Below are 10,718 nucleotides of genomic sequence, written 5' to 3' on the forward strand. Positions count from 1 at the left end.
TTCCATCTAGCTCACACAATACATATGACTTCTGCCTTGTCAGAGGTCTGGCTTTAATTAAAATCAATCTTAAATAATTTATATGGCATTTCATTAAATACATGGTGAGTTAGACCAGGGGCACTACCAGTGCCAGTTGATGGATCCAGTGTATGAGCTGAGAAGCTGAGGTCATAACAGTGCATTCCATTTCTCCACTCTGGAATCTGCTGCTTAAAGACAGAACACCAAATAATTTTTAACCTTGCTCCAGGCAGACCAGCTCTCTCCCATGGAATATGTAAGCCAGATAATTAAAAGGCTACAGATAGCCACAAACAGATGTAAGGCATTGTGTTTTAGTGCCAGAGCTGTTTCACCAGTGGCAATTTAGAAGTTTGACATGAGTCCCAGCATGCCCAAATTGTGCTCTCAGCTGAACAAGAGGTAAATATTTAATGCTGCAGGGAACAAATGAGGGGAAAAAAATGATATAAACAAAAGGCTGTATGAAATAAGAGATTTGAGTAAAAGGCCCAAAGGAGGCAGCCAACATAGCCAGGACCAGCTTTACTGAAGAAAAAGCTGCTTTTCTGTCTCTGAAGGTATTGGCACCTCTTTAGGGTTATGGCTCTACTGCTGGAAAAGTTAATTGTGCAAACTCTTAACTCCAGGTTCATTCCCACTGCCCACTCTACTCGTATATATTGGGGTGAATCCCCTTTAATTTGGTTCACTTGGACTTCAGCAAAAGGCAGGCTTTGCCCAGTTCAAGTTAATCCTCCTGTGGCAACACTTGAACGATGAAAGAAGAACCAAAAAAAAAATAAAATAAGATTTTTAAAGTCAGGCTCCTGTTAGAAAAATCGGCAAAACAAAAGGCTTTGAGCTGCAAGGGATTCGTGGGCAGCACAAACTCTGCCTTCCCTCCAGCCCTGGGGCCACAGGGAAGTCCTGGCCAGGGGGAGCAGGGGCAGGATGGGGCTTTCCAGCAAAACTCTTCTACTCCCAAGTCAGTGAAAGAAAGAGCGTGTGCACACCTGAGAGAAAGATGGATCACAGAAAGGGAGATTGGTGTGAGAATTACATGGCTGGGAATGAAATCCATCTCTGAGCCAGATGGAGTCGGGTTTGTTTGCGAGCCCGAACTGTGATATCCACTCAGCCCATCTGGCTGGAGCTGGAGGGAAGTCCTGCCAGCAGATACCCTGGAAGGATTGTCCTGCTCGAGCTTCCATTTCATCACTCCATGTTAATCAGCGTGTTATCCAGCCTGGCGGGGAGGGTATCATGTAGAGGAAACACCGAGCTATGAAATTCAGCACTCTCTTCCTGATTAATACTAATGACTAAAAAAAAACCAAAATAGTCTCTTGAGCAAACCCTGCCAAATCCCTGCAGTGGGATCTCTGCAAAGACCCAGTTGTAGAAAGAATACTTTACAGCCCTCTTAGAACTTGCTGGTGCCTTATTGTGGCTGTAAATTGAATTAACGCACCAAAAGCCCTGCAACGCTGCCAGGGGATTTAGAGATCTCAAGAGAAACAGGAATGTTTTTCTGGACTACTGTTTCTCCTGCAACAGCTGAGGAATCCCAACTGTAACCACATTGATGCTGAGGAGAGAAGATACAACACTGGATGATCTGACACAAAGTGCTGAGAGCCTATAGGAGATTGTTCCCACACAGTTAAGAAGTAGCCAAATAGCATAAACAACCCAAAACCTTGGTTTTGCAATGAGCTGCTGACAGGCAATAATAAACAGGGGGTACCTTGGCTCATACTTGCCCATCAGAGGAGATGGCTGAGGGCCACCATGAAGACAGAGCTAGGTACTAAACATCTTTATATGCAGGGAGCATTGCATGTTATTCCAAACAAGTTTTCATGGTTCAAACACCTGGTATAATTACTAATAACGAAACTCAGTGAAGGCACCCAAAATACGTCCTCAGCACTGGTGCCTCAACTTTGGCACCCTCATTTCTCTGAAGTGATGCAGGCTTAGCATCCCAAATTAAACACAATGAAGGAACCGAAAACAAGCACCCTCCTGTTCAGTGTTTGCTGTGAAAACTGTCTCTCATTTCAGAAGGGAATATAAAAACAGAACAAGAACCCCAAGGAGGGTGGAGGTGATGGTTATTGCTCTTCCTTTAGCAGAGCCTGCCTGTCCCCACTGCGGGCGCAGCAACGACCCCGCAGAAGAGTCGGTTCCCAGCCCAGGGAGCGAGTCTGTGGGACAGCACCGTCATCTAGTGGGCATCTGCTACCACGGCAGAGCTCTGCCACCGACTGCTCCTGCTCTGGGAGCACACAGGGCCCCTCTAATCCGGTACCACACTGCTCTGAGTCCCCTGGTGGGACCCCCCCGAGAGAGTCACTCGGCTCCCTCATCCCCTCCATCCCAGAGAACGGTTCCCGCTGCACTTTGAGACAGTAGTTTTTCAGGGACAGTTGCCAGATTTTCAGGGACAGTTGCCCCTACCATAACTCCACCTATTAAGTCTCAGATATTTCTTTTTGGCAATCAATAGAAAGACTCCAGTACGGGTGAAGAGTTCAGGCTGGGAAATAACTGACACACGTACTGGGAGGCTTTTGTCTAATTAAAGCTGCCACAGTACACCAGCCTTAGAGATCCCCAGTTAGTACTGCTGCCCTCTTCAAAATAAAGCTGCCTAATAAAACCAGAGCAAGGAACTTGCAGTGACACTAATCCATCACTAAATCCTCTTTTGGGAGAAAAAAAGTAAAACCACCAAGGGCTGCAACTACTCCTGAATCAGTGTTTAGGTCTGTGCCCAGATCTCATTCCTTATGTTCATCAGCTCTTCTCCAACACTTAACTCCTTCAAGTCAACTCTCCTGCCTTCTTCCAATTTCCCTCCCTGTTCCCAAGACAATATTATCACCAAGCTGTGCCTCCAGGCTCCTGAACACTGGGCCTTTCTTCCAGAGGATGCTTAGCAGCGGGGCTGCCTCCTGTCACACCTGAGGGAAGCATTAGCAAAGTAATGAATTTTTGCTATGTAGTTTTATATTTTGTCTTTCTTTTGTAATCCCTCTCGTTGGCATTTGGAGCCTGGATGAGGAAAGAGCAAGGACTAGGAGTGTTATATGGAAGTCACAACACTTACGAGTTTTGATGTGTTGCATCAAGTTTCTGTTTTAAAGTGAGCCTTTGCTGTCAAGATATCTGCCTAGTTTTGAGTTTGGGGGTTTTTCTTTCATCTCATTGCCATTCATCTCACTGTTCTAGCAGTCCCTCTTTCCTTTTAGCTTTATACCCTCATCAAAATTTCCCTTTATAACACAGTTTGCCCCCCCCCCCCCCAGGTATTAACCCACTTCATTTGCTGCCTGGTGGGTAAAAAGATAAAAGGGCTCCACTTGTGTCAATTTAAACTCTCTCTTAATAAAGGGAGCCAGAGCATTTATGCCAGCAACTATTTTCCTCATTATGTGGTGTTATAGCCAGGTATGTGCTCTGAGTTTAAAGCAAGCAGCTAAAATCCATTCTCTTGTTTCTTGCTCTAAGAGAGGGAGTGCAATCAATTGCTAATGAGACTGCAAAGTCTTCATTCCAGCAAAGGAGGATAGAACTATATTTACAAGTGGAACAGCACAAGAAAAGGTGGAGTCTTAATTCCAAAGCAGACATGTACAACACAAATTAAACAGCCAAGATTAACTGTGCCACGTGGGGATCACCAAGTTTGCTGTGATGAATATATCACACAACCCTCCTCAGATCCTGTGGGCTTTCAAGATGCAGGAAGGTCAGACATGCTATCATTGTCCTCAGAGCATTTGATTCTCCCCTGCACACAGAGAAGACAGGAACACTCTCAAACATCATCCTGAGCTATTTATACAAACACCTCCTCTGGAGGGCCACAGGTACTTATGAAATACCTCCAGGTCTGGATCAGCCAGCTCTGGCAGCTGTTTGTCTCACTCTCAGATGAACCTGTGAGCCAAACCTCCCCATTCTCTTGAAGCAAGAAGATCACAAATGCCAAGTCCTATTTTATCCATCCTCTGAGTTCTACCTTTCGCCAAATAATTGACTCTCACAACCTAAAAGAGATGCACTGATACCTGTAAGAAATGCTTTACCTGGAGTTCCACTTTTTAGTTCCAATCACTGAAACCAGTCAGGGCAGGCTCGCTGGGAACCTGCAGAATGGGCATTTTTCTGCTCCTTCCACTGTCTAAGAGCTCTTCTGCCTATTATTACTTCTGCTCTCATCAGATAAATCTGGTGCTGGAAATCCCACAGTCATTGCCTTTACTTTCACTTAAAGAAGCTAAGCAAACACAAATATTAGTTGAGCTCTGTGGTGCAGAGGCATTTGTTTAGCCACAGAGCAAGAAGTGTTTGTAAGCTTCTCAGCCTTACTGAAACTAAACTGAAGTTGTGATCACCAAAACCAGCCACAACAAAACAAACCTGAAGAACAGGCATTCAGGTTGCAGTATTTTTTAAAATGGGTAGGTGGCAGTGATTGAAAATTAGAAGTTGGATCTCTAGCATGGGAACTGACACTCCTTTAAACTGTTCTCACACAAGATTATCCCAGAAGTCTCACTTGACGCCACTAGATGTCATTCTTGGACTTTCAGTTGAAACAATTGTTTGGGTTGCATTTTCTTCGTCGAGGTGTTATGCCAGTTGCCACAAAGAGTGAAAACCTTGCCACGATTTTACATCTTAATTTAATATGATCGTTTCAGAAGAATATATTGGGTTTAATGTTTATGGGAGAAGACACAGGCCAAAATTCTCCCGTATGAGACGGGAACTGGTCTGCTCATAATTCAGCTCAATACATGATCTTCTTAAGAGGAACACCAACTTCAAGAACTTCTTGTTTAAATACTGATCCTATCCTCAGCATTGTTTAATCCCTCTAGAAATGTCAGAGGAAAGCAGCACCTCACTGTGGCGGGGGTTCTGTTTATTTGCAGGTTTTTTTGGTCATCTTCTATTTGCCAAAGCAAGAGGTGAAAATGCAATTTTGTTTCTGGAGTTCTCGTGATTTTAAGGAAACTCTCATGGAGGCAAAGTGCACCACTAACCACATTGTAAAATCCTTAAAATTTCTCCTCAGGAAGAGGGAACAACATGAGGGGTGGAATTGAGAGGCATTACGCAGCGGGGTGAAAGAGGAGCAAGAGTGCAGTGGGAACAGAGCACAGCAATGCAGGACACCAGGTTAAAGGGAAATTGAGAAAACAAACTCTTTGAATTGCCAGCAGCAGGATTCCTCAGGAAAGACACCTATGCATGGCCATGGTGAACACCATGACAGAACTGGAGTGTACTCAGAACCAAAAAGTGTTCTGGTGTCTGACCCAGCCGGTGATGCTGTAGCAGCTCAAGACTCCAGACAGCATTATTCCAAGTCCAGGGCTGCAGACAGCCCTGTCACACACACAAGCTTATATTTTCTGCTATGAAGGTTTCTTAGATGCTTGAGTAAATCCATCTGACCCTTTTTCAAGGTTGATTAATCAAAACACTGGATAAACATTCCCTTGCTAGCAGCAAGTGCACTTAGCCAGGGAGCGCCGTGCTCTCCGAGCTGATCCCAGCCAGGAAAGGTCACTGCTCCACGAGGCACAGCCTCCCTTGCCCAGGCAGCAGCTCTGACACGACCAGATCTCAGCAAAGCACAGGTTTCAATCCTGGCAGGATGAACCCAGTCCCTCACCTTGCAATGTACCCACAGTCAGTTCTTTTAGAGAGGGGGCCACAGAGCTGCCCCCAGGGCCCGCTCCTCCAGCTGGGATTCATTCCTTGGGGTCCTTTTCTCCTCTCTGCAGCCAGGCAGGAGTTCACTGATCCCAGCCCTCCCTGCCAGGAGAGCATCATCAACATGCAGAAGGTGAGGTGCCTTCCTCCCACTCAGGTGCAGAGGGAGGAGGGTTCCTGTTGCCACCAGGACCTGAGGGTGCCTGGTGACAGCAGAACAGCAGATGTGCTCCACTCACCTGAAACCCAGCACATTTTTGCTGGCCCTCACAAACACCCCTTTCTTGTTCCAATTCCTACAGTCTCTCTAATACTTAAGCACATGGAAGTGATGATCTAAAGACCAATACTCTCGCTAAGAAAGGAAAAATATTGAAAACATAAAAATTCTAATCTAGTCAGGAAATAGGAAAAAAAGAGCAACTCGCACAAGCAAAGCAACCTGACTGCAACAGACTCACAAGGGAAAGCTGAGCACAGTCTTTACCCAGGGAAACAACTGCAGGGTAATAAACAGATCTAAAAATGCAATTTGTTTGGAAAGAGAGTAGGATTTTTACTGAAGGAAAATCACACATAACACTGAACTTGAAATGATCCATCCAGCATCAGTGAAAGATCCCACTCTAGCACTTATTCTCCTGAGACAAATTCAGAAGTGAAACAACTGGCAGGGATTATTTCATTTATTGCAAGCTCCAGCCATCAGCCATGGAGAGCCTGGTGAGCACTGACCAGCAGCTCCACAGAAGAGTTCAAGATGCAACAGAACAAAGATATTTCTCCTGGGCATGAATCACTGAACTTAAACCCACACACTGTAGCTGAAGAAGCTGCAGCCATCCCCATGATGGACACACAGCTGTAATTACAGCTAAGCAGCTGCCTGCTCTCATCTTGACTCAGTCTTTTTTATCACATGAAGCTGCTTCCTATATAAGCAATCAACTTGACAAACAACCCAGATGTTTGCTCCCTCTCCTGCACTGTAGCAGCTACATAAACTAGGAAGTTCTTCAGCTTCAGCATTCCTTCCCCTGACCAAGAAATAGGACATCTGCAGTTGGAATTTGGGACACAGCATTACATACCTCTCTTGGAGGCTGTCAGTACATCCCAGTTCTGCTTTGGTGCTGCAAGGACAAGGGGCAGAGCGGCCTCACTGCCTGATTAAAGCAGCCTTGATTTATGCAGAGAGTAGACTGGAGCTATAATAAATAGATTTGTACTAGCACAACACAACCACATTACAAGGGGTAGCTGGGGATGAGTTCAGGACAGGTGTTCTGTGGAATTTATAATCCACATCTGGACCATGAAGCAGCAGGCAGCTTATTTAAAATGACAAGGTTGTGGAGAGCCTGAGCAATCCTTCTTTCCTCTCTCTTGTTGATTTTTTTAAATGCAGAGGGTGTGTGTGGGGGGAAACCCAGCCAGCATTTGCACTGAGCCAGTGGTCCCACTGTACTTCTAACATTCTCAGCACAGGGGAAAACATCTTAAGGGAGTTTGAAGTGGTAATGGGCCATGAAGCATATGGCAGTGTTGTGGCATCTCGAGAGCCATATGCACAGGCCTACAAACTCTGGGCATGTGATACACTACAGATAATATCCATGATAAATTATTCACTTAACCAAAAATTGTACATCAACCCTCAACAGCTGGTAAAAGCTGGATCCTTGCCCAGTACATTAAGGAAGTTTGCTTCCTCAAAGCTCTACTGTTCTTTAGGGGATTTGAATTATGCATGTTACCATGAAAGCTAATGCTGTACATATGCATTCAAAGTTATTATTAACCTCATCAGGCAGGGAAGGAGTAGAGCAGGCAGCTGTTTTTCTAGCTCATGTGCTTAGGATGCGGTGATGTTTTAAAGGACTTGCTGAGAGCAAGGATATAGGAGAGTTTGTTTTTCCCCTCAGAGTAGCCTGACAGCAGCCAGTTCAGCCTGAAGGGTGGTCACTGACAGAACCAAACCTCCTCTTCAATATTTTTATATTAGAAGAACTAAAAAGTTAACTTTTTTTTTTGTGACCTACGTTACAGCTGTACTGTGCCTTTCATTTAAGGATCTAAAAATGCTTCCTAAACACGTCAGGGACGAGGCTGAGCCAGGTCCCCAGCAGCAGAGCTGCTACTTCTAGTAACAACACCAAACACCACTGCAGCTCCCAGAGCCCCCTGGTCGAAGGGTCAACCACTGTAGGGTTTGATCTTATACAGACTGACCTTTGTCTGTGCTGGCAAACACATCAAGTAAGGAACTGAGTTTTAAAACTTCAGCACACAGAAATCAGCTTTTTCTCCACAATGCAATATCCAGTATTTTTCCAAGTCACCAGTTCATCAGTCCCTTCTTTCTCAGCCTCTCCCAGCCCCTGGGAGGCTTTCCCCCATCTGCTTTAGGGAATTGTCTCCTCATGACAATACCATACATTTTCCCTCAAGCGTCCAAATTCACCCGGCTCCTTCAATGTTTATATTTCATTACACAAATTCAGAGTTGAATTTCTTATTATAGATGCAAAAACCAAATTAAGCAGCGTCAAAAACCTCTCCTTGTCCCCCTCCCAAATTCACTGAGGAAGCCTAACTTCCCCTTAAGAAGACTTTGATTTAGGCTGCATCTTCAAACCCTGCCTGCAGGACTGACATTTTCCTCTTGATCCCCAACAGCAGGAGCAGAGCTGTGGCAGGAACTGCAGGTGGAGAGCCTGGGACAGTGAAGGTAGCACTGTTATCTCCTGTTTGGCACACACATGCTCTTGGCATCCATCTTCTGCAGCACCCCCAGCCTGTCATTTCTCTCCCTTTCAAATATTTTGCTCTGCCAAGAGGATTCAAAGCCAGGCTATCTGGATAAATGGCCAGCTGGTGCTACAGCACAGAGTATCACTGGCTGGAAATGGGTTTGCATAATAGTTTGGGGGCAGTTTACATCCCTCAGCCAAATTAGAATGGGGAGGCAGACCAGACATGCTGCTGGGACCTGCAGTAAGATTTTGCAGCATTAACTGAGCTATTCCAGCAGCTGCTAGATAGAGCAATAATCTTTGAATGTGACTTCTTGGTCTCTTCTTCCAGAAAGACAAGCTAATTAAAAAGGGGTTACAGAGAGATTATGTGGACTAAGGGGAGATTTCTGAAACGCATAAAGAGCGGCTCAGCAACCAGATCTCCCCGAAAGTCAATGTGAATTAGGCAACTAACTCCCACTTGTCCTTTGAAAAGCTCTGCTTGCAGCTTTTAAAGCTTGTCCTCTGGTTAAAAATAAATAAATAAATCCCAATTTCTTCTAGTAAAGCTATTCATCACCTAATACAGATTTCTCATCCTTCAGGGGAGCAGTGCACACACACTGTACAGCAATTTTTGGTATCTCAAGTGATCACTCCTTTAAACACACCCCATCGACCTTTGCCTTCAGCAAAAGGCATTTGGAAAATAAGGCCAGCACATCCCTGTGCACATCCTGTGCTGCACTCACTGCCACTGGCTGCAGAGACACAGCCACTAAATCAACCTGTCCCCAGCTCTCCTGGAGACACAAAAGCAAGGAGGAGGTGCTGAAGTGAGAACAAGGCTCTCCTCCCCAAACAGCCCCAGCAGCAGCTCTTTGCTGCAGGCCCTTCTCCTGGGCACAACCAGCAAGCTGCTGGGAGAGCCAACATCTCAGCTTGAATGTCAGTGTCATTTACACAGCAAATGTCACTTAAAGCCAACAGCAGAAGGAGCCTGTTGGTGTGATTCACCGAGAAACACCACCAGCAGTTTAGCAGCTCTTTCCCCATATACACGTGTATATATGAAAATATATTTAGCTAAAACGGGATTTAGCCCGTGGAAGGTTTTCTAGTGGTGACATCAGACTGGCAAGTTCGATTTTACAGCACCAAAATCGACATGGTACAGTCATGTGCCACAACCCTGAGGCTTTTTAGACCCCATTCCTACAGATGCAGGCAGTTCACAGGCAGTTCACAGGCAGCACTGGCTCAGTCACTGGCAGCTCTGCTCAGATGAGGGGCCAACTCTGTCATTGGTTCTCAGACTGGATAAATTTGTCCATAACTGGACTGAAAATGGTTTGCACATTCTATACTAATCACTGGCCATTCTATGCAAATGACAGTCACTGCTAGCCTGGATTTTAGCTGGGAGCTGGAAACGGGAGGACAGTTTCTCTGTACCAGACTTCTGCTGCCTCAGCCAAGGTTGGAGCTGCACCTCAGCATCTTAAATCAGCTGATACCCTGATCCCAACACAGCAAACAGTCTGTCTTCTCGCAGAGATCCAAACAGATACGTGCACTGTGTCTTCTGATGAGGGGAGGGAAGAGGAAGGAAGCCCAGCAGACAGATCTCATCTTTCCAGGCCCGCAGTCTGCAGAGGAGCTGCAGAGAGCACTGCCACAGCCCATTTCACCTCCAGACGAGGGAAGGGAAGCTGGCACTGTGCCTGGAGAAGCCATTTCAGATGCTTACTGGGTTGATTCTGGGAGGTAAAGGTATTTACAGCATTTCATATGGACAGAATCTGAAATTTGTAATTACTGCACCTCTTCAAGCATTAACTCGTGTGTTGGTGTCTTTTAGAATATTCCCATTTCCTCTCAAACTCTCTCATGCAAGTTACCTGGGCCCTGCAGAGTAAGCACAAGGGCAGGCTTGGGAAGGAAATATAGAAGAATTGTTCATCATCAGACAATGAGGTTTGGTGCCCACGGGTACATTTACTTCCTCTGACACAACCCACATGCCCGACACCTACAAACAAAACATCCACCTGTTGAATGGCATCACCCAGAGTGATGTGCAGGATGTTGTTATAATGTAAAACACAGATTGGAATCTTCATGTTCTCCTTCCTTGACAGAATGCAGCTGCACAGAATAGAGACATAACACGGGAGCCTCATGAATCCAGAGCTACACTGCGGGAGACCAGGAGCAAATAAATATTTCACAAAGTGT

At 45.5% G+C, this 10,718-nt stretch overlaps 1 long non-coding RNA gene across 1 annotated transcript; it reads left to right on the forward strand.

The window, feature by feature from the left end:
- The first annotated feature begins 286 nt into the window (after positions 1-286).
- On the forward strand, positions 287-10,237 carry LOC135424350 (uncharacterized). The gene is made up of 3 exons (XR_010435169.1): positions 287-426; positions 8,422-8,473; positions 10,036-10,237. It is a non-coding gene; the product is annotated as an uncharacterized LOC135424350 (long non-coding RNA).
- The last annotated feature ends 481 nt before the right edge of the window (positions 10,238-10,718 follow it).

Source organism: Pseudopipra pipra, chromosome 18 (genome assembly GCF_036250125.1).
Source record: "Pseudopipra pipra isolate bDixPip1 chromosome 18, bDixPip1.hap1, whole genome shotgun sequence".
Classification (NCBI taxonomy): domain Eukaryota; kingdom Metazoa; phylum Chordata; class Aves; order Passeriformes; family Pipridae; genus Pseudopipra; species Pseudopipra pipra.